Consider the following 26323-nt stretch of genomic DNA (forward strand, 5'->3'; position numbering starts at 1 on the left):
TTTTTTTAAGAAATATAGCTAGAGAAAAATTATGTCCTTAGTTTGAGAGGACTTGGGATCAGATATGTGGCAAATTAGGATTCAACATAAGCATAGCCTAGTTTAGCAGGATAGAACTAGATTATCACACTTGAATACTTTAGGAAAACATTTTTTAAAATATTCCATAAACTTCTAACTAGTGGACAGTGTTCTAATATAACACTTTTTGTACAATATAAATAAATCCAGATTAGCTTCCTCATATTTTTGGCAATTTTATATTTAAATATTTAAAACAACATACAGATTATTTTTTAAATATAATAAGAGCAAAAGTTATTTAATAGTATTATGTTAACATAAGTGATTCTATTTGGTTTTCAAAGGAAATTATCCACATTGTGTTCAATAGTAGAATTGTGTATTTTTTTATCCTTTGCTTTACTCAACAGCAAAAGACTTTTGTGTTTGAATTGGAAGAATCAACAACGTATTCATTATCATTGGCTAACAATGCAATAATTATCATGTCCATATTTTTCCTTTTAAATATACAACTCATTTCTAAGCAGTAGAAATAGTGAAATAGTCAATATAGTGGAATATCCCCAAATGGAAAACTAGAGACAAAATTTGTTGATTTAAAAATTCTTATCTGAATTTATGTCTAATGAAACCTTACTAATGACAATGCAAATATAAGATTTGTTCAAGAAATGAATATGGTATTGAAAATTACTCTTAGGATAGTGCAACTATTGCCAAATCCTTTTTTAAATAGTGTTTGATGGTATTAGCTCTTTGCATTTGATTAAAATATTATTTACATATCAATTGTTTCTATTTTCCCTACAGTCATTAATATTGATAGGATAAATTACTAGATTATAATCTTGTCTTCCTAATATTAAATATAATTGTCAGCAAACTTAGTCCTTCAAGAAATTCATCTTAATCTATTTAAAAAAAAAAACTTTTTTAGCTAGAAGTTACTATTAAAAATAAGAAATTTCAAAAAAAGAAAATAGATTTTTACAGAACAGAGTGATAGATGCAAATGTAGGCTCTCAAAATCATGTTGCAATATACAGTTTTAATGTAGCCATCTAGATTATTTCAATGTTTTCACTATTTTAAACTATAAAAGCTGAAATAAAAATAACAAGCTTCATGGATAGCAAATACCATTGACTTCCACTTGAGAATCATAAAATCTGATAAACATTTGCATGTGAGCCAGAAATATGACTAGATATTAATCATCATATTGGCTGAGAAACTTTAGAATGATAAATGACAGTGAGGGGACCAAACCCTGTAGACACACAGCTAATCTAGAAACTACAAACCATGAAAATCCTCATATATTTCAAGGATAAATCTAACATAAATTCCATGCAACAGAACAGGGCCCATAAAAAGTAGCAGTAAAGGAGGAAACAACTGGTCTTAAAATGTTGTGGATAAGAGGCCACTGGTGAAAAGCATTTACAGTAGGAAATGCTAAAACATTTTTGTTAATTAAAAGCAAAGTTTCAACATATTAATTTTAAACGTTTATTTATATTTTCTCCAATGAGTTAATCCATCTAAAGACAATTGTCATATGTGATTAAGAAGTTAACAAGTTTTTTTTCAGTTTTTACAAACGCTTTTAATATAATCCATCACTTTTTAATTTATTTTACAGTATCTAATTTATCAACATGAGATATGATAGACAATAAATTTTGTTAGATATTTAAAAAAATTTTCTTCTAACCATTCATATCAAGTATGCTTTTTGTATGACACTAGTAGTTGTAAAATTTTAAAGGATATGGAAATTTAAACAAAAACGAATCATTACTGGATGCATATTTTAAGAAATTTCACCAATATTCCCTTCAATTGATTGATATTTTATTTTTAAGCTAAAATAGTTTGCTTAGGTAAAATAAAACTAGAACATTCAGTAAAGTTTAAATATGGTTCCAGTGATTCCAGGAGTGGGGAAATTTCACACACTAATAGTTGTATTTTACATTGTTTGGAAAATTATGATCTATTTAAAATATTAAGACTCATAACTTGGATACTTTCATTCTACGACAAGAAACAGATCATATAAAAGTAGCCAATGTTGTGGATTAAGATTTATTTTTTTAGAGACAAAAAAATACATCAGCTTGATCAGGAGAGCATGGCCTAAATAATATGGTATCAAGGATTGTTTATAAGGATTTAGTTATGGGAGCTGGGCAGGAAAGTATGAGTGTCTGTTACCTCTGCCTTTTTCAGTGAGTCTAAATGAGCCATTACTATATGTCATCAGAATTCACGGTGAGAAAAAAATAATAATAACCTGGACATGAGATGATGGGCATCTCAGAACACACAGGAATCCCTAAGGAGAACTGAAAGCTTATGAAGATATTTTGGAGGTGACACCGTCACATTCAATTCAAATCTACAGAGGCACTGACTTGACCACTTAACCATGAGGTAATAAATGTGTCTGGTCCAGAATGCAGACAGGCTAAGGGAGAACATTCAGCCGGAAAGAAAGTGGTTTTGGATGTGGAGGTCCTTTTATCCTGTTCCACCCCACCTTCCATTTCAACACACCCCAAGAGGGTAAGAAAACAGATCATTTAACACCTATGCAAACTTCAAGAGCACTGAACCCCTTTCTCCAATCTTCAGAACTTAACTACTACTGTACTATCTCACATTTTTGTTGTGTCTGGTTCAATCCCAGAATTCTACAGACCCAGATCAGAACCACCACAATGAACATTAACAATTATTATTTTTTTTTGAAATAAAAAATGTATGTTAAGTATATTGAGCCATACACAGACTACAGAATATTGTAAAACAATTTAGCATATTTATCCATAGGAGAAAAAAGATTATATAACTAAAGATGCAATATAATGACAAGAAATAATTGAATAAAATACAAAAGTACTCTCATAGTAAAGATCAGTTAAGCTATAATAGAATGGGAATGATTTTTGAAAAATGTTCTTTTTTCAATTTTAATGTTCTTAAAAAAGCATATTAAAAATGTGTTATGCTAGGGCTGGGGTTGTGGCTCAGAGGCACAGCACTAATCCATCATGAGTGAGGCACTGGGTTTGATCCTCAGCACCACATAAAAATAAAAATAAAGATATTGTGGATATACCTATAACTAAAAAATAAATATAAAATAATTTTTAAAAATGCAGTATTTAGAAAAATAAAAAAATGGTGTTTTACTCTTTAGAAAGTCACTTCAGATCTCCAGTTCATATATTAAAAATAATTAATTTGGTATAAGGAGACTTCTTTACTGGAATAAATAATGTCATATATGAGGTAGGAGAGATTAAAGACCTTTGTCCCAAACCCCACCTCAACTCAATCAGCAGAACTGGTGTGAGCCTAAGGATTTCCCTTTCATTCTTCCCTGTTGTTGTTATCTGTTATCACAGAATCTAACTTCCCCAAAGTGTTAACAACAAGGGTCTGTTTTTCAGAATACTGCTCAACTAGTTCCAGGAGCATACGCAGAGACCAAAAGTTTGACCTAGAGCAACTTAAGAAGGTAAAATCCCCACTTAAGATCCCATACATATTATTTGCATTTCAAGCATCTGATTTAAAACCCAGGAACAAGAATATGGTACATGCATAATAAGCATTATGGGCAATCACAGGAATCTGTCAATCACCCCTCACTTAGCATAAACCACTTCTAGTAAAAAACCTGCAGAATGTAGAAGCACACATAAATAAGCCCAGATTCCCTCTAATTCCTCATACAGATGTCTTTTTCATGTTCCCACTGCACCCTTACAGCCTATCTTCCGCCAATAAACTCTCTTAACTGTTCCCTTGTCTTGGTAAATTCTTCTCACCACCTGTGCACCTGTCATCACCCAGGTCCCATGACAATATATATGTCCTAGTCATTTTTCCTAAATTTTTAAGTTTTTACTTCAGCTACATTCCTATTTTTACTTTTATCATCAGTTTGTACATTTATCCAAATATCTCTTTTCAGGAAATGTGTCTAGGCTGTGTTTTAGTCAGGTTTTGTGTCACTGTGGAAAAAATACCTGGCAAGAAGCACTTAGAGGAGGAAAAGTTTCTTTGGTGATCATGGTTTCAGAGGTCTTAGTCCAGAGACTGACTCTGAGCTCTGGGTCCAAGGTTAGGTAGCACATTATAGGGGAAGGGCTGAATATAGTGACGCTCTCAGCTCATGGCAACAGGGAAGCAGAGAGTGTGGGGCAGGGTGAGACACCACAGGAAAGATGCACCCTTCCAAAGCACACCCTAGTGACCCACCTCCTCCAGCCATGAGCACTTACCACTCAGTCAGTCCATTCCAACTAGGATAGACTGATTCAGGATAACTCTCATAATCCAATCATTTCACATCTGAATATTCCTGCATTAATAGGAGCTTTTCAGTTACATCTTACATCCAAACCATAACAGGTTTCATTAAAACACCTTCCCTTTTTATTCTCTAATTTGAAGTTATTGCACTGAAACTCCTGGAAATATGGGTGTATTTATCAATGCAAGGATTTTCATTGACAAACTCAGTTTGACTTCATTTCAACTTCAGAGTTATCATTTGCTGATTGGAAGAAGTCTATTCTATTTCTGGTCTTGTGTTATAAATTTTCATAACATTTGCTAATTTCAAAATGTAAGTGCATCTTACTCACTGTTATAACTAATACAATTGATATGACAGAGTTATTTTTCAGTCACTCATTAGTAAACATATTAGGCCAACACATAGAACATAAATATAAATTGAGCCAAAATTTTACCTTTCATAAAATTCATGATTACTTTATAAATATAGTATTTTCAACTAAACATCTAATCCTGATTTTTGTTTCCTTACTTTATAGTAAGTGAAAAAAATACCAAAAGAAAGAAGGAATATCAATTGTCTTTCTCAAATTCAGTTACCTTAACATTCTTTCTTTGTTTGTAGAATCATAACCATGATGGCAATACATATATAGTTTTAAATAATACATAAGTAAATTTTATCATGCAATCATTACTTCCAAACCTTCCTTTTGTTCCATTTAATTTTGGCACACATTGATCAAATTTGAACTCTTCATTGTAATATCAACAATAATAATGAAAGTAGCCATTACCTACATATTGCTTACAATGGATTGTACATTGTTCTTAAAATTTTACAAGTGTTAATTTATTCAAAAATTTTAATAATCATATTTATTTAGTTCAGCTGCATTCATATTTTTACTTTTATCATCAATTTGTATATTTATCCAAATATCGCTTTTCAGGAAATGTGTTTAGGTTGTGTTAGTTTAGTGTGAAGTTAATGTGTTAATGCTCTATGAGAAGACACAACCCCAGGAAAGCAATAGGGGAAAGGGAAAATGATTCAGGGGAGAAAGGAAATTAAGTAAAAGTTTATGTATCCTAGAGTCACAGTGTCAAAAGGAAATTTAAAAAATTTGTTTAGTAAAAGGTAATTGCTCCAGGTCAGACCTATGGAATAAATGGGCCTCAGATCTGTCTGTTTAATCTGCTGACTTCTCAAATGGGTCTAATATTGAAGTGGGAATCAGAGGGTGTTACCTCCTTAGAGTTCCTGATTGTGTGATGTAGGCCTCCCAGACATGTGCTCAGACATGCTTTTGGCATGATTGTACCAAAGTCCTGGAGCTATAGCAAATTCTACTAGAATGAGGATAATGGAGTCATGCCAAACCTAAGCTACTCCCAGAGGGCTCAGTTTCAGGAGATGGGACTAGGCAGTGGTGATCAAGATCCTAGTTAGCATGTAAGACTAGGCCCAACTGAGATCAAGGTTTTTGGAGAAGTGTGAAATGTCTCTGTGGCAAACTTTGCTTTGTGCCTTATCTATCTAGATATGCATGTCAACTCTAATGGTGTCTTGATCTTTTCACTTATTTCTAATGAGGGACGGCCCATGTCTAACATTTAAGATAACAGCCATTTCAGTCTCCTAGATGATTCAAAAATTATTATCGAACCAAGCTGTGGCTTCTGTTCTTGTACTCAATGACAGAGTAGCTAATCTGAATCATGTTCCACCACCACCACCACCTGCAGTAGATTTCCCTCACCTGCGACAGCATTTTTCCTTGTCCTAGATTTTCTGAGAGTATCTGAGCACCTATGCTGGGCCATACTTATTGCCATTTCATAGTCCTCTTAGAATCCTCTAGGTTTTAGGTGTTTTCCTACGTAGGCTTCATTGTACAGTTCCTTAGTGTGAGTTAAATTAGCCTAACAGTGCAATAAAACCTAGCTCAAAATGATGTTCTGGTTTGCTGGTATTATCAAATACTATCAGATTCTGTATCAAATATATTTGAAATGGTCCAGTTATTCCTCTTTTCCTAAGAGCTGTTAAGTGACCACAGGTTCTTTAGATAAGAAATGGAATAATATTAACCGCATATATTGAGATGACAATTGAGGAATTTTTATTTATTTTTTTTATTTTAGGATATACATGACAGTAGACTATATTTTGATGTACTATTCATACATGGAATATAATTCACTCTAATTAAGATCCAATTCTTATGGTTGTGAAGTTACTCAAATATGAACATAGGAAAGTTATGTTCTATTCATTCTACTATCTTTCCTATTCCCATCTCCCCTTTCTTCCCTTCCCACTTCCCTTATGATATGTTAGCAACCACATATCAGAAAGAATATTTAGCTTTTGGATTTGGGGGATTGGTTTATTTCAATTAGCATGATAATCTCCAGTTCTATCCATTTACTGGCAAATGCCATAATTTAATTTCTCCTTATGGCTGAGTCATATGCCATCGTGTACATACACCATATTTCCTTTATCATTCATTTGTTGTAGGGCACCTAGGTTGGTTCCATATCTTGGCTAATGTGAGTTGAGCTGCTATAAACATTGATGTGACTGCATCACTGTAGTATGCTGATTTTAAGTCCTTTGGGTATATATCAAGACATGGGGTAATTGTGTCAAATGGTGGTTCCATTCCAAGTTTTTTGAGAAATCTACATATTGCTTTCAGGAGTCCTTTTACCAATTTGCAGTCCCACCAGCAATGTATGAGTGTATGTTTTCCCCTACATCCTCGTCAACATTTATTGTTACTTGTATTCTTAATAATTGCTATTCTGACTGGAGTGAGATGAAATCTCAGTATAGTTTTAATTTGTATTTCTCTAATTACTATAGATGGTGAATATTTTTTCATTTATTTTTGACCATTGATATTTCTTCTTCTTTGATGTATCTGTTCAGTTCCTTTGCCCATTTATTGACTGGCTTATTTGTTTTTGGTGTTAACTATTCTGAGTTCCTTTTATGTCCTGGAGATTAATGCTCTATATGTGGTGCAGATGGCAAAGAGTTTTTCCCATCCTGGAGACTTTCTCTTCATTCTCTTGGTTGTTTCTTTTGCTGCGAAGAAGCTTATTAGTTTGATACCATCCCATTTATTGTTTCTTGATTTATATCTTGGGTTTTAGGAGTCCTGTTGAGGAATTTCCTAAGCCAACATGATGGAGAGTTGGGCCTACAATTTCTTCTAGCAGACAAAGGGTGTTTGGTATAATGCATAGGTCCTTGATCCACTTTGAGTTGAGTTCTGTGCAGGGTGAGAGATAGGGTTTCAATTTCATTCTGCTACATATGAATTTCCAGTTCTTCCAGCACCATTTGTTGAGAGGCTATCTTTTTTCCAATATATGTTTATGGTGTGTTTGTTTAATATGAGATAAGTATGTTTATGTGGGTTTGTCTCTGTGTTTTATTTTGTGTTCCATTGGTCTTCATGTCTGTTTTTTTGTGCCAATACCATTCTGCTTTTGTTACTAACTCTTTAATATAATTTAAGGTCTGGTATTTTGATGCCTCTTATTTCACTTTCATCACTAAAAATTGTTTTAGTTATTCTGGGCCTCTTATTTTTCCAAAAGAATTCCATGACTGCTTTTACTATTTCTATGAAGAATGTCATTGGCATTTTAATAGGAATTATTAAATTAAATCTGCATAGTACTTTTGGTAGTATAGACCTTTTGATAATATTAATTCTAAATAATCCAAGAACATGGGAGACTAGTATCCTTTGTGGTTTTGGTACCACAGATTAGACTTAGGGGCACTCTACCCCTGAGCCACACCTTTAGCCCTATTTTGTATTTTATTTAGAGACAGGGTCTCACTGAGTTGTTTGTATCTTGCCATTGCTGAGGCTGAATTTGAACTCGCAATCCTCCTGCCTTAGATTCTTGAGCCTCTGGGATTACAAGTGTGCACCAACATACCCAGCAACTAGTGTCTTTTCAATCAGTGGGCTCTTTGATTGCTACCATACATCTGGTAAATTTATGAGTAACAATAAGCACTTAAAATGGAAATGAAGTTTAATCTTCTTGAAGTTATCTTTTATTTTTTCCATCATGAAAATCGGTTATCTTTCATGTCTTGAAGAACACCATTATCATCATCAATTTATTAGCCACTGTCATGTACTTCTGGGCACCAATGAACTCTAAATATAAACTTCAACTTTACTTCCTATTTAGATGATAGCATCTGCTTCAACAATACAAATCCAATATCCAATGCTAGCACCTGACATCTGCCAGTTGAAAGCACTATGAAGAACCTCAATCTTCTGCATCATCTCCAACTTCAATTCTTTTTTTTTTTTTTGGTGGGGTACTGGGTATTGGAGATTAAACCCAGGGCAATAAATGACTGAGCCACATCAACCCAACTGCTCTTTTTTATATTTTATTTAGAGACAGGATCTCACTGAGTTGCTTAGGACCTTGCTAAGTTGCTGAGGCTAGCTTTGAACTCTCATCCTCCTGACTCAGCCTCCTAGATTTTGGGATTACAGGTATGCACCACCATGCCTGGGTTCGACCTCAATTTTAACCTACAAAGCGAAGGCACCAAAAAACTTACAGATAATATTCTTCTTGCTTCCAGTGCAGATCCTGATGCTTTACTAAAGGTAGTGTTCAAATATTCAGTGTGACCATAATCAGATGGTAAATTCTCAGACTTTTATTCTAGGGTTGTAACCACTCTGAGACTTTGGATCCCTTCTTCAATCTCATGTCTCATATTCACAGAGTCCTAGCATCCCTAAAACACATAGTGCAGGTTATTTCTTTCTGTTCATGGTTTCAAGAAGGCACTTCAACAAAAGATGATCAACTGCTCAGCTCCAGTTTCCTAACAGAATACTGAATCCTACATTATAAATTTGCCCACAATTATCAATGAATTTTTCCCTAAACTTCCTTACCTTTTGTCCTTATCACCTGAAAGTATTAAGGTGATGTTTCCCCATTTTTCACTTACTTTGGTGCTTGGATTTTTTTATTCTAAGTAATTCATACTTTCAAGTTTTGAATGTGCTGAAAACTGACCCTATAATTTTTTAAGACATGGAGGAGAATGGATACTGAGTTTAAATATATCTTCTTGTGAAGCAAATGTTCCAAGTGTGATGACCACAGGGTCTTCAGACAAGGAAAGCTTGTGCCTTTTCCCAATGAAATAGTGAGGTTTCTGCCAGTCAGGTAGTTACAAGGAATTTGGGGAGTTAAAGATTCCTGAGCTCATTGACTCACATCCCAAGTCATAGGTTCTCAATTTTTTCTACTATGATCTTAAATTTGGCATAAGACATTTACACTTTATTTAAGTTGCTCTGCTACATCCTAGGCTTGATTTTAGCACAGAATAGCCTGCAGTTGTGGGATATGATAATCTCCTTTGAAAGTGCTTTAAAAACCTCTGACTTTTAAAACATGTCTTAAATTAGAGATTAAATGCCCTGAGCATATCATTTTCCTTGTGTTTTTGCAAGATCTTTAATGTCATAAAAAAATAGTCACACCACAATCCTCACAGGTTTCATAACCCTTAAATCCACAAATGCAACATCCACTTGATCCTCTAATGCCTGACATCTAATAACAATTCAGAAAGTTGAACTCTTTAATAATGGGTTATGTTATGGCATGCCATACCTATACTTCCCATCTAAGAAAGACAAAGGGATTCTTGTTACTACTGGATGGGTGAAATACCTAACCCCAAATCCAATTACATAAACCTTACTTTCAGGGTCATTCCTGGTACTGTCTTACTTTGAGTTTCTTAGAAAAAGATGAATATGAAAAAAATCCATATTTTATGTCTTTGAATCTAAAACCCTGGTCAATAAATGAGGAAGAAAGGAGACTGTGTCAGAGAAAAAGAGAAGGCAAATTACAGGTGTTGCCTTACAGAACCACATCAGCCTTTCAAAATGTTGCTAGCTATTTGAATCTATACAAAGGCCTTATGGAGTTGCACACCATAATTAGCTGTTTGGGGAAAGAAATATATGAACTTTGCTTCTATACCTTCCTTATCCCCTTTGTTTCGCTAACAAAATATAATCCATCATGCATTAATTTCTCTTCTCTTCTGCATTGAGTTATGAGGCCCTTCTTGGCAGAATCTGTGGCAATGAGAGGCTCTGTGTTCTGATAATGTTGAAACTGCTGGGCCTGATATTGTCATTCAGGAGTCCTGCCAAAGTGCCATGAAAGAATTTGGGCTAAAGCCCAGCCTGTATCCCACAAGTGACGCTAAAACAGCCAACAATGTTAAATAGGGTACCATCTAATCAAGCTTCAAATGCAAGCTCCTTGGGGATTCAAGAGGGATATTATTAATTATATAAATATAATTGTTATATTAGGGATACAGACCTAAACTGGGACCATCCTGGTCAAATTCAAGCTTGTGTCATCCTTGGAGGATTAAGATTCACCTTATGGGTAACCAGGTTTCTTTTTAAAGAAGAGGTTAAAGTCCAGAGGTAGCTGAAACTAACTGAAACTCTCAAGTATATGATGCAGGTTTAGTCCACACTACAAGGTAGGTCCTATGATTATCTATTCCATAAGTAAGGAAATTGACTTACAATATTCTATTACATGTTATGGAATGTACTGGATTCTTGATAAATATTACTATTCTTTGTGATTATATTTCAAATCCAACTAACTGATAAAAATAAAAATGTAAGTAGATAAAGAATTGAAAGATAATTAAAATTGATGGCATGTTGTGCTTGAGAATTTGGCTTAAATGTGGAAAATTTTTCAGTTTAAATACGTAAGTATTAGAATTAGATTCAGCTAAGTAAGTACAATCCCTTTGGGGCAAAGCCTTTATCATTAAACTGACAGAATATTTGGGAGTAGAGAATAGTTGAAAGTGTGTGTGTGTGTGTGTATGTGTGTGTGTGGTGATACCAAAGAGGAATGGTTGATCAATAAATCTTGTCAGGTTCTTAATCCCAAAGCCACCAATCAGATTAACTGCTCTGTTAGCTAGAGAGAAGTACATGAGCAGACTGATGAGTGCAAGAATGCTATCCAGTGAAACTTGTCAATATGGGGAGAAACACCAAGAATGAGATCCTCCAACAATAGACGTTCAACCTGTTTAACAAAGTTCTCCTGTCAGAAAAGCACTGTAAGTTTCAAGGTATAAATAATTTTTGTATATTATAGGGAGTGAAAAAAATTCCCATCAATGGAATTATTGGATTAGCATGCACACATATGTTTAATCAGGATATATTATGCTAAGGCGCTATAAGAGGTAGTGCCAGTTTATGCTCCTACTCATACAAGGGAGTTATTAAATTTTTTTTCAAGTACATAGAGCACAGATACTGCCCAATCAGAACAGATTCTAGAACATGTGTCCACAATGGTATGTTTTAACTGAATATTGGCCCTGCACAAACAGTAGATGAAAACATGGATTTCTCTGCTCATGTTGTCAATATGGTGTATTAACTAGCCTTTTGATTTATTGTCAACCAAATATAGAAAAAAGTTTTGTGTTGTTGTTAGGTGGTTTATATATCTTTAGTTAGGTGTAAGTGTGAGCATATTTTTCAATTTTACTTGCTATTTAATTCTTCCAGAATTGTATTTGTCCAATTTTCATTCTGTTTGTTTCATATATTTAAGTTAGTTTATGATGTGGATCGATCTATTGATTAGCTTGCAGAGGTGGTACAGAGAGATGGCACATTAATTCAACTTAGACTATGTTAATTAAAATAAATAAATAAATAAATTGGTTTATGAGTTTCCATCAAATTAAGGAATTTAGACAGTCTTCCCAAATTCATGATTAAAAATAAACTCAAGTATTTATATTTGAGTAAATGAATACATATGTACTGATCTATATGAATTATATATGCATGTAGTCTTATGAAATTTCATTGCTAATTCAAATTATTGTTTTTATCACTTACCCAATATTCATAAATAGCTCTCTTTATGGACTCATAATTTAATTTTGCTATATTTACCAATTTCCTACAGTGATAATCATGACTCCCAACATATCAATACATGTACTCTTTTGATCTATCCCACAACAAAAATAAAAATTAATAAATTGCAATACCAATTCCACCATTTACAACAAATACACTAAATAACTTTCACAACTTCTTTTTAGTTATTTTTGTCCTCCTAATAAATAACCCACTGAGAGTGAGCAATCATCTGCTGTGTTTTAAAATTACCTAAATTAATTCCTGGCATGTGTGATTATGTTACCAATTCAGTATAAAGTTAGATTCATTTTTTCTCTTGTTCAAACATTCATTTTAAAGTTTTTACCTTCCTTTAAGTATATTTTATATTTTAGAAAATTTGCATTGTGAATGTAGACATCAATAACCTGTGAAGTCAAAATTGCTTTCCATTCCTTTTTCAGGCACTCTTTTTAAGCATTTTATTAGGTTCTCATTTATGATTGTGTTTTTGGCAAAAGTGAGGAAAGGAATTTCAATGACTTTAATTGCTTTATAATTTTCTGCACCTTGCTGTTTTCACTCTACATTAGCTGATTATGCTGATATAGATCTTTCTCATGCCTTTATACTGTTTCACAGTATTCCATTGCATGAATCTGAACCAAGGTTCTTCAATGCATGTATGTCTTTATGTTTTTCAATATATTTCCATTACACATTCAGCTGCAAAAATATTCATTTTTATTTTTTTTCAAATGCTTTACAGTATATATATCCTTGGAGTTTTGCTGAGAAGTGGGATCTGAGTTAATGGGTAAATGGGTACACAACTTTGTTGGATGTGACCCACTTGTCCTCTGTAGGGAATTCCATTTTTCATTTCTATAAGCAAACCATAAAAGAACCTCATTCCCCATAGCCTTCACTCACAACTCCTCAGTATACTGTGAAGCCTTAAATGTATCTTTATATTTTACTAGGCAAAAATATTTATCTTATTTAAGTTTATTTTCCAATTTTCTTATCTGTGAAATTGTGCTATATGATATTTGACTGTCTACCCAACTTTCTTACCCATTGCTATGTCTTTCCTCCTGTTTCTGAAAAATTTTATATTTTAAAAGTTTTTGTTTTGTTTTTTGACTTCTTTTATCTACTATTTCTGTTGAGTATTCTGAGGCTTATCTGAATTATATAGCTTTTTAAGTGATGTTTTAAAGTTTTCTCAGAAAATGTTAGAATTTTGTGATATTCTATTTTAAAATAATTGAAATAATGCCTACATAATAGTTCTTATTTCTCCTCTAAGTTCCCAGGACTTTTAATAATGCTTTATTTTAGTATTTTTTCTTCTTCTTTATGATCTACATTCCCCAAGTTCTCATCTTTAGAATTCTCATCTCTGACTATATTCTTCCTGATGTACTTTATCCAAATATATTAATTGAAATGCCACATATAGTGACTTTTTCATTTTTATCTCCATTCAGACCACTCTCCTAATTTAAAAAAATCAATTTCTGCATCAGAATTTTATTTAAAATAAACATACATACCTAAAACCATTAGGTTATTAATTGCATAGAATTTGAAAGTTCTTTCATATTTTTCTATGTTTATTCATGACTTTCCCAAGCCATAGCATCTCTGACTAGCTCCTCTTTTGTCTTTCCCATCATCTCCTTCTCTATCCTATCCAATCTTTAAGCTATTCTATATTAATGTCTACTTTTCTCTTCCTTTATCATTATATCCATGTTAAAGTCATCCTGAGCTGAGCTCAATTTTTTTTTTTTTTTTTTTTTGGTATCAGGGATTGAACTCAGGGGCACTTGGCCACTGAACCACATTTCCATCCCTATTTTTTAAATTTTATTTAGAAGCAAGTTCTCACTGAGTAGCTTAGCTCCTTGCTTTTTCTGAGGCTGGATTTGAACTCATGATCCTCCTGTCTCAGCCTCCTGAGCCACTGGGACTACAGGTGTGTGCCATCTCACCCAGTCAAATAATCATGAGGTTTCATCTATTTTTTTATCACTAGTGTTAGGCCTCCATCTATGCAACATTTCTTCATCTAAGCTATGAAAAATACATTTTCATACAGTAAAGACCCTAAAAATAAGTTAGTTACTTGTATCTAGCACCAAGTAGAAAAACAAAACAGCCAACCATACAGATAAAAATCTTTCCATCAATATAAAAGACAACCTGGTTATAGTTAACTTATTTTTCAACCAGTATTACTGAGCATATAAGATGTGTTAGTTACCATTATAATCTCTAGGAATGCAGTAGTGAATAACAAATGTAAAGTTCTAATTAAAAGAAGCCTTTACTTTATATTTACAGAGAGATGCTCTTTTGACTTCCAATATGTCATATTTCTAACAAATTTTCATGGGAAATATTGACTATATGCTACTGTCCCTTAGGTTACAAATTTAGAATTAAATTCTGGTGTGGAAATGGCTCCATGGTAACTTACTTATGATTCGTCCGGCCCTAGCCTCTAATTGGCTTCACTCTCTCAATCTAATTAATGCTTCCAGTAAATGCCAAAGAGCCATCTTTAGCAAATCATATATTACCTCTTCAGTTTCCCTGGGACCACTCATTTATTCTAAACACAAAATTCAGACATTTTCCTGTTTGCAGTCTTGCTGATGTCCCAAACTTATTTCTTGTTTCCCTCCCTTCTTGCAGTTTAAGTTCTAGATACGTGGATGTGCTTCTGGCTCTCTGACCTCCAGGTGATCTTCCAGAATTCTTCAGTACTCACATTCCATCTCCCTGACACTGCTCTGTTGAATTTTTCTCCCAGTATAATATACTATCTAGATTTTCACTCAAACGTTTTCTTCTGTCCTCTGTCCTGTTCCTGTGGCCCCATTCCTCCAGCAATATGTGAACCTCCTTCTATTGAACACTCAAGATGGTTCCTCCAATATAATCCATAGTTTATTATGATTCTTGGCATTTAATTATCCTCTCAAGACTGTTGGATTTATTTAAATGACAGATGACCTACTTTTCACATTCTTGCATTTCTATCATTCTATCATAAGCTTAGGTTTTGAAATGTAAGAAGCTAAATTTTTGGCATATAATAAATGAATAAACTCCATTATCTGTAATACACATCGATACATAGATATTTATATTGTGGATATAACACTAACTCCTTCTGCAAGTTAAGGAATGCAAAATTCGTACCTAACCTGTGCTTGAATGAATGATTAGTAGAGCAGCCCATAGGAAAACAGGTACAAAGCAGGAATATATATTTTAGCTGAACTATGAAGAGAGAGAAATAGAAACAGGATACAGAGAGAAAAAATATAGAATATTGGGAAGCAAAGAAAAAGAGAGGAATACAGGCAGAAAGTGATGAAACTGAATGACTTTTGCATTTTTATAGTCATATTACCATCACTGGCTTCTCCCAAAGGTGTACCTTTGCTTTATAATCTAATTTGAGGAAGTTTTCATTTTAAAAGGTTTATTTCTGAGGACATGATGGAAAATTACATTTGGGATGTATTTATTTGTTTATGTTGACATTACATAATACTCTAAATGCCAAGCATCTTTTTATTTCTTATAGCCTTAGGGAAATTCTGTATAGTTCTGTGCCAAATCTTACAACTTTGATGTAAACAATAACAATTTGTTTTATAACCTACAATATTCTGAACAATTCAATACATAAAGATCCTAATCATTTTCCTTTATTCTAAGATTCTTCAAAGTGAAATATTACCTTCATTTTATGGAAAAAAGATATGGCCACAGAGGAAAATGACTTGTGTGAGGTGATGTGATCAGCAAACATGCCGCAACTAAATCTCATCATCATTTCCTTGGGCCAATGCTGCTCAATTGCATGGCATCTCTTCCTACCCACAATCATTCCATTGAAATATCTTCACTTGCTGGTTCACACACATTACATACATGTAAATCATTCTATTCATAATTTCCAAGTGCTTTCAATCTCAGAGTAGGCTATTGAAAGAGAACATTACATAAGCTTTTGTGTATAATTTAAGACTCTAAATTCAGAGCACATGTGTTGCCACATTTAATAAATCAATTGATTGCCTGAAAGCAGGTTGCATTGAGAACTGAAGTGTACATTGTTATCTCTGTGATAATAAGCACAAACAGTCAATGAAAATTTCATAACTTTTATAGTAAGGAACTCATTTTGATTTTTATAATTTATTGTCACAGAGTTTATTTTTATTTCAAGGTCCTCATTTGCTTCAGACAAGTTTATATAGATAGGAAAACTCTTCCTTAATAATGTGTTGAAAAACTTTTTCTGTTAATGTGGAAATTTAATAATCTCAATTTTTCTGAGATTCTAAGTTTTAACATATATATTTGCTTAAGTGGAAATGTGAAAGTAAACAATTAGTTATAATTGGCTAACTCCGCTTATTTTGTAAGGAACATTAGGGAAATACATTTTCTGTTATTTTCAGTTGTTTAGTAGCAGCATGAGGTCAGTGCACTCATAGTTGGTAATTAGATAGAATGTTCAAAAATTTATTACCCAAATATCATGCTTTCCATTTTTAATTAAATTATACCTGAAGACACGGCAGGTATAGCTACCCAAATTAAGTTAAATTGTTCTCTACATGCAATTTTGTTATTATCTAGATTTTAATCCTTCATGGTAAAATATACATTTGTATTTATATGTATATGAAAACATTTTCTTTCCTATTTCCCCTTTCACTATTTCAAAAAAGAAAAAATTAAGCACAGCTGAAGCTTCTACAATGGATGGCATAATCTGATCTTAAATCTTTCCTTTAGACAATGTGTTCCCATGCTATGGTACTGGGATTATTTGTTTTAAGACCTTGTGGGGGATTAGATAACATTTCAGATTTTTAACCCTGTAACAAATCTGAATTGTGCTTGGGTATAAACACCAAGTATTCCTATTTTTAGAAAAATCCAAGGTAAAATTCATAAAATGATGCTATGATATATCCATTTAATGTTAGCAGATTTATTCCCAATATGTTTTAACTCCCTTGGAGAAAGTATGCTTGCTATATAAGTTCCTAGAGAAACAGAGAGGCAAATAGGAATAAACTGATAGTCTTTTACTTAACAGAGTGAGAAACAGAGCCTAAAAATGTTTTTTATTCATACAACACTTAGACTGAGATTGCATAAAGTAAGGTTTATATGAAAAGAACATAAATATGTCATTAGGAGAACCCAGATCAAAAAGAAAGGGTGTGTTTATTTTAATGAACGTATAGCTTTAATGAAGTGTTTTACTTGACTACTGTGAGCATGTTTTCTCATCATTAAAACAGTGATAAGAGTGTGTACTTTGTAGGATTGTTAAGAAATGAAATCATATGACCAAGAATGCCTAAAAGATGGTCTTCTCCTTTCTCTTCCCATTGTGCTCTATAATACGTATGAGTAAAAAGGTTTATTAACAGTTGTACACTGACACAATAGGAGGACAGTATTAGTGACCATACTTTTTCTGAAGTGAAAAATTTAAGTATTTGTAGATTAGTTTATTAAACAAATCAATGTATGTTTTTCTTTAACAAAATATAAAGTACCATGCTAGTCTTTCTTTCATTACTTATTTACTTGCATTCATTTCAAATTCAGATGGAAAATTATTGGCACATATTATTAGCATTTGATTTTAGTATTGGACTTATGAAACATTAAAACACTTGATAAAAGTTTACTTTGGCTTTATTTCACTGACATTTTAAGCTTATTCATCTTAAAATATGTTTGATATATTGTAGTCCTTTGTAAGGTTTTCCTTCAAACAAAAAGCTCCATGATTAAAATGAGATGAAGAACATCATTATGACAAAAAATGTTTTCTGACCAATTTAATTTTTGAGACCATGTTTGCTTCTTTACCTTGTTCTCTTTTGGTAGGAGATTTAAGAGGAATCATAAATAGAGAAGGACTTTCTTTTCTCATGTCTTTGTTCTTTTCTTTTCTTTTCCCTCTGAGAAAACTGACACATGAAAATACCCAGTAAAAGACTAATTTACCTTTGTCAGACACGGCCAATAGAATATCAGCTTATATAATTCATAGCAGCAGGTGGGGAGAGCAGAGCACTTTCACTGAATCTGGTCTGCAAAGTGAATTATGTTACAGAAATAAAGTCTTGATTTTATAAGGAAGCTAAAAGGAAAAATTTGGCCACTAAATGTTGGAGTTTGTATAGTTCTCAGTCTCATAGACTATTATCTTTTCTGTTCTCTCTCTATTCCTTTTCACTTACACTGCATGACTTTCCAACTTACATGGTCTGTTACCTAGATGGAGTAGAAATCAGAGAAGTTGAGTTCAGCTGCACTAATTGTTTTTGATTTTATGTTTAATTAAAAAGGGATTGCTTACTTGGAAAGAGGGGGACATTGTTTGTAAACCTTCAGAAATCTTCCTCAGGCTGTTCCCTTTTCTTGAAGTTCCACCTAATCTGCATGACTACAAAAAACTGTTAGTTTTAGGAAAAAGGACAGAGAAACAATGGATAAACTCATTTGATATTTTTTTTCATTCTTTCTAACATTGCTTTTATGGAATAACTCAATGAGTGTTTTTCTGCATTTCAATATTTTTCATTGATATTTACCTCTATCACTATACTTACAGCTATAGATATGTCTGGGCTTGGCCTCTATCTCCAATCTATTATTGTTTGGATCTGGAATGTCCCACGCAAAATCTCATGCATTAAGTAGTACAGGAAAATTCAGAGGTGAAATGACTGGGATCATGAGAACTGTAACCTCATCAGTAGATTAATCCATTTGATGGATTAATAATTTGAATGTACTACAAGTTGGTAACTGTAGGCAGATGGGATATACATGAAGTAGGTCACTGGGGTTGTGACCTTGAGGATTCGGTCTGTGGCCTCTTTCTATGTCTCTTTGGCCTCTTTCTATGTCTCTTTGGCCTCTTTCTGTCTCTGCCTGCCACAAACTACTTAGTTTTCCTCTAGCATGCCCTTCTACCATGGACTGAATGCTCTGAAACCATGAGCCAAAATAACTCCTTCTTCCTCTAAGTTGTTCTTGTCAGGTATTCTGATCACTGCAAGGCAATTCTGACTAACACACTATAATATCATTCTACTATTTATTTATCTTCAAAAGAGTTTTTCAGGCAACTGTGGGCAATATTTTTTTTCACAAACAGATTCAATAAAATAATTTAAAGAAAACAAATTTTTCTGGAGATCTAAGAAGTTACCAAACGGCATGAATATGCTAAGCCAATATTGCCAAAGAAAATTGCACTGCTTTTCTCACTGAAGGCAGCAACTAAAATTTTGATTGAGTCAAAAATTGTGAACAGAGCTACCATGTAGTCCCCTTTACTTTCAATGTACACTCTTAGTGTCTATCAAAAATATTCAGCTCTTCTGTAATCACCTCCAGGATCTGTAAACCATTACGAGAAAAAAGTGTGTCCACACTCAGCTTCTATCCTAGGACATTGCCTTCCTTTTGAGATAGGGATTGCCGACAAGACAATTTGGCTAGCTCTTCAGTGCAAAGGTTTTGTATATTTACCTAGATTTTTCTCATTTTTTTTTCCTTAGCAGAAAGGTGGGCCCATCTAGCTCAGTTCACAATCAATGACATTTCAATAATGATCTTTTCCCTCTGAACTTCATTGCAGTAATTTTAGAGGATCCATGCTGCTGCTTCTTGTTCAGTCTAATCATGGGAAGTACTACTGAGTGCATCTAAATTTTCAAGCTTGATCGGGCAAATTTCCCTTGATTCTTTCCATATGGAAAAATTTACATTTTCATTCAAAAAAGAAATATGGATTATAACTTCCTATCCCAGGGTTAGAGAAATTCTCTCTAGAGCAGAAGAAAAAGCATCTGTCACCAAATTCACAGGCTTTTAAATTTTACATTAATATTTTACCAAACAGCAATAACTATTGACTAATACTTTATAATAAATTAAATACTTTAAAAGAATAAATTGCACAAAATTATTTTTGAAAATGAGATACATTTCCTCATTAGAATCTATCAATTTTATTTAAAAAGAAACAAAGCAAAATGTTTGAACCAGTTATAGTGTTGGGCTAACCTCTAACAAAATTAAAACTCAGTCAATTTTTATGGTGAGATGGAAATCTTTCTTGTTAGATTGCAAAGCACTGTTACATGTTTCGTTAAACAGTGTGGTTGAATGTGTGATTTCAAAAAGGGAACATTTGTCTTTAGTAGCAAGTGTTACTTTACAGATTTGTTATATGTTAGTAAAAATAGATGTGTAAGTCTATTTCATGCTATTTTTATATGTCAGATTGAACTTGGTGTTTGTGTTTAAATATGGTTAATCACAAAGATTGAGATAAGGGAAAGATCTTAGGACTATTGAGCTCTAGATTTTCTCATTACCAAATTACAAGTTCATTGGCATTTGAGGTACCCGTATAGACGCAAGAGTACAGATAACAGCAGTCAGGCTACACCTGCCTACACCTGCCCAGTTATTTAATGGCAATTTACTTTTACTTTGAACTTACTTTATACACCCTTCATGGTGACAAGCAGTACTGAATATGAGCAGCTGCAGCCCACCCCCACTGAGCCTGCCCCCTACACTTATAGGGAAAGAAATGTACCAGCTTCAGGCAGAGGATCTTCATAATAGGAGAGGATGAGACTTGATCAGACGTAGGAGGTATTTGTGCTCAACTCTCTGATCATACATGTCACTGCCTTCACCGTCACCATGGGGAGTGATTAGAGACTGAGGCAGAAGGTGGAGACTTCACAGTAGGGGAGCCCCTACAAAGTATTATTATATTGTTACTATAATTAATGGACTTAAATATTACATTAAATATAATATTATAGTTATTTTTAAGTTACCGTCGATCCTAAGAAACATGTGAAAAGATCACCCAACCAACAAAATGCCTTTACTAATCCTATAACACTTCAGCCCACGTCCATTAGTTTCTGCCTAGAAAGTCCAACTTACATTTTATGTTCCAAAACCTGTCAATCAATTCCTACTCCAAACACTTTTGATTAAGCCAAAATAGCCTTATGATTGCTTCATAACCACAAGCATATTTTTTTCTCTCTCTCCTTGCATTTGCTTTGTTCTCCTTCCTTGTTCTCTTGCTATTCTCTTTGCCTAGATTTCATTATCCTAAATTCCCCAAGGATATAGACTGAATCCTCCATGTCTTTTGTTCCCCCTAATTGTGTTGAGTGCAAGAGTAGATATTCAATAATTTTAGAGTTAATGTCGAATGAAAAAAAGGTATCCTGGCTGATTTTCTCAGGCACATAAGCAATTCTTGAGAGAATAGAGGCCTATCTCTTTGCTATTATTTCTCAGAGATTATGTAATTGTTGTCTTGTAAGAATAACCATGTAATACCTTTTTATTATTATTATTATTATATGTGGTGCGTCACCTGGCCTCTTCAAGGAGGTGCAGATCGATGTTCGGCTTAGTCATTTTAGTCAATGCCTTGAAACTTATGAAGTGCGCGGCTCCCTGGCACCAAGAGGAAACAAAATTGGAAAGGTGTTCACCTGTCCATCAGGGACCAATGAACAAAGGCAAAGTGACAAATTACACAGAAACTCGCTCTTTGTAAACTTGCTTTTTGTAAACTTTGATAAGCTTTGGATTACATACTGAATTATTATTAAATTCTAACCTGGCTCAGCAAAATTATTTATTAAAATTTTAGAAAAATACATTTAAAATACCTTATAAAGAAGTTATGCTGTGAAGAAGTTATCCTGGGAGAAAATTATAAGCAAATCAAATCATGATAATTTAATGTAGTGGGCTTTGAAGGGTAATATTTGTTATAGGTGAATAGAGAATTTATTATTTTTCCACAGTTGAACTGTACTTTTAAGAAATGTAATTATTCCATATACAAGAATTCAAAATACAACAACAGAGAAAAGAAAAAAGAAGAAGAAAAATGTACTTTTCCTACACCATAACAAGCTTACTGAGCCTTTAAATGAATATATATTTATAAAATTGCCTTTGACAATTCACAGGATCTGATTATGTGGCAGGATGCTCTGACAAAGGATTTGATTACATGGTGCATTGAGCTGTGGCTAGTAAATAATAACCTTCCCTGTTCATGCTTCTACTTGTTATTGTTAGGAAAGAGACAGAATGTTGAGAATTAGTTTGTATCATAAACAAATCAATTACTGATGCAAGACCTAAGATGGCATGACACTTATGTTATGCCACTGAAATTTATGAATGGATAATAAAATTTTCTAATGTGGATGTTAATTTTGTTTAGGTCAACTGTGCTCATGGTAAGTGGGCCATGTTACAGATTTCTACCATCTGTGATGAATGATTACAGAGGCTCATAGAGACATTTCTTAGGTGGAGGCACAAGAATCATTAGTCACCCTTTTGTATGACAACAACTGTGTGAGATTCTGTATTCAAATCTTGCACAAGAATTAAAGTAAGTGATAATTTAAATATTAAGCAAAGATTTTGAAATCGTAGGCAGAGAATTTCAGGAAGGGGTACAATGCTAGCAAAATTATATGTACTGTAATCACAAAGGAATCTAATTTTTTTTAGTATTTCAGTTCCTGTTAAGTAAATACATGTGTGCTTAGAACAAACATGAATGCTATGGAAGATCTCATTGAACTTAGGTGCAGGCTTTAGATATTTATATCTAAATACAAACATGTATAAATATGTGTGTATGTTTCCAAATAACTTAATGAAAAAAGAGATTAATATATGTGCATAAATCTCAGAAACAGCTCTGATGAGACAGGGAATATTGGTAAATATGAATTATGCTTGTAAAGCTGTTAAGATTGAAAATTCGAGTAAAATATTTTTTCTTAATTTTTGTCATTTATTTTTGCAGGGTATATTTTATTCATATATTACATAGAAAAGGTGTTTAATACTTTTGATTTCAACAATGAAATATGTAAATAGATTCATACCCACTAACACAGATGAAGATGGCAAATTTACGTGAGTTTTAACAGCAAAGATTAGTACAATTTCTAGCATAGGCTAATAGCAGCAGACATGTTAGATAACCCAATGACTCAAATTTCATTACAGTCTTTTAACTGAAATTATATGGAAGATACAAACTAGTTTTCCTAGACCACCTTACAGGTGGTATAAGATGCATTTCTTAAAAGCAACTTTACTGAGATATAGTTATCATACCAAGACTGACATAGATATAAGGCATGCAATTTGGTGATTTTGGACATTAATAAACACCTGTGTCATGTCACTATGACCAAAGTAGGAGACACGCAACACTTCCCACAATTTTCCAGTGGACCTTTGGTTTATTTGATTTTATTTTTTGCCTGTTTGTTTGTTTGTTGGTAACAACACTTATGATATTTACCCTCTTAATCAATTCTGAAGTGTACAATACCATGTCATTCACCATAGGCACTGTGTTGTATCTTAGATCTCTAGACTTCATTTGTTTAGGTTACCTGAAAATATATACCTGTTGAATAACAACTCATTTCCTGACTCCCCAGGCCCTAGCAACCATCATTTTATTCTCTGCTGCTATGAGCTTGATTCTTAATAGATAATTTCTATCATGTGCCTGTAAACTTGGCCACACAGATAAAGAATCATGAAAAAAATCTGTGATTTCATGCATATTAATTTTATTAAACACTATGTTGCTTAAATTTAGTATATCAAAACTTTGAAATGGTTAAAATATAAATCCTTTGACACTGTGTTTTGTTTTTGTTTGGCTTTCTTGTAGAAGTTATGGCTAATTATGACTATAGTACAACTTATCTTTCCATCCATAGACTTGTGACTGATACTGGGGTAGATTGTGGGCATTGAACAAAAAATTAAAGGTTTTGCTCTCTATGATACCAGTGCATATTAGGGGGAAAGATAAATTCATAAATAAAAATGTAGTTCTACAATCCATGAGCAAAATTATGTATGAATTATTATAAAAAGGCATTTATTGGGCTGGGATTGTGGCTCAGTGGCAGAGCACTTGCCTCACATATATAAGACACTAGGTTCGATCCTTAGCACCACATAAAAATAAATAAATAAAGGTATTGTGTCCCATCTACAACTAAAGAAATATTTAAAATAAAAGCATTTGACGCATCAGGCAGATACTACCTTCAGAATAGAGGTATGTAGATGTTAACCAACCAAATCCTAGAAGAACAAGAGTCCCATTGAGGCTACAGGCAACATAGCACATTAAGACATTTTCCTGCAACAAAAAACCATTAGTGTTGCTAGATCATAATATATAAAAGGATGAGAGACTGAGAGAAGGATTAACAACAGGCAGTCATGAGATGAATGATTTTGTGAGCTTTCACAAATGCCTTGGACACAAGAATAGGGATAAACACTGGCTTGACTTAAGCCAGAAAACAATATGACCATATGTTAACTCAAATAATACTGTATTCAGCAGTCATGGAGTGAATAGATCAAGGACACAAGTTATCAACTAAATAGTTTTCAAAATGGTGAAGGGCAGAAAAAGCAAGAGATGTTTTAAAGGTAACTTCAAAATATGTGTTGATTGTTATAAGAGCTCAAAGAAAAGAATGTTTCTAAGATGGTTATAAAGTTCATGCCTGTACAATACGTATTTGCTGACAACACTGAGTAAGATTAAAAAGTAAAACTCAGAAAATACAGGTGCAAAAGCAGATTGGGATTGAAACTTGGATATGATAAAAACTCAGTTTTAAACAATGTCAATCTATATTAACATCCCCAAAGATTTTCATGGGATATCAGTCATTAGATGGGTGGAATTAATTTAGCAGGACTGAGAACTGGAAATGTTGTTATTTTCCAGGGCATATTCATCCCTGGCTGGATGCTTCCACAGGCACTACCAATGATTATTTCTAGAAATCCCTCTTAAACAATTACTTTGATTAATTTACATGCCATCTAATTGATGTTTCATTCATTATAAGTTAAAATATTTAATAAAGTTACAGCAAAATTTTGCCTGTTAATCATCCTTTTTCTTTTGTATGTCATATTATTTATCCCTCATTTGGATACTATTTTGTGGATTTTATACTTCATCTCTAAGAAGACAATTATTTCATGGATCACTTTTGAATGTAGGTAAACCTTGCTATCAAACATATTGATGTTCTTCTATTTTACAAACCTAAAATTTACCTGTGAAGACACAGTATATTATATTATGTTATGTTATATTATATCATATTTGGGTTTTTTCCTCTCCCTTTTATATTACTGGAATGATTATTTTTAATGAAGCCAAATTAAATGTATGACTTTATTAAACAGTTTCTCCAGAATATGGTTACATTTATTTTTCAAAAAATAATCATACTTTTGGAGATAGTTGACATTTGAAAGTAGTGAATTTGTACAATGTACATGTGTGTAAATCTGGTAGATAGTTCGATTTTTTCAAATAATTTTTAACAGTACATACTAACAAAAATTGCATCCAGGTACACACACAAATGTATACATATTTGTTTAGTTCCATAATGTTTCATTGTCAAATTTGACCATCTTACTCAGTGTTCTTTAAATGAAACTTTAGAGAAAGATAAGGAAAGAGAACTGTAATTTGTTTTTAAGTAGGAGAAAAAGTCTTTTATACTTTAAAATATTGATAATTGTTGACTCAGGGGTAAAACTTCACAGAATTTATTATTTATTTAAACAGCATTGAAGTCATAAAATATTTCTGTATAACAGGGTTTTGACATAATAATAACAGAAAAATTAGTAGCTAAATCAAGCTCCATCAAAGGGAAATGGTTAAAACATATGTAAACATTCATATAATAGAAATCACAGTTTTTAAAGATAATATTATTGAAAGAGTTAATAATATATACTATGTTTATGATATAATAATATGA

General features: G+C 33.0%; 1 long non-coding RNA gene across 1 annotated transcript in view; it reads left to right on the plus strand.

Moving 5' to 3' along the window:
• Positions 1–10650: 10650 nt before the first annotated feature.
• Positions 10651–26323, plus strand: part of LOC125612893 — a 66843-nt gene continuing 51170 nt past the window's right edge. The window contains exon 1 of the long non-coding RNA XR_007343380.1: positions 10651–10936. This is a non-coding gene — a long non-coding RNA (uncharacterized LOC125612893). The remainder of the gene's footprint in view (positions 10937–26323) is intronic.

Source organism: Marmota marmota, unplaced genomic scaffold (genome assembly GCF_001458135.2).
Source record: "Marmota marmota marmota unplaced genomic scaffold, marMar, whole genome shotgun sequence".
In the NCBI taxonomy this organism is placed as follows: Eukaryota; Metazoa; Chordata; class Mammalia; order Rodentia; family Sciuridae; genus Marmota; species Marmota marmota.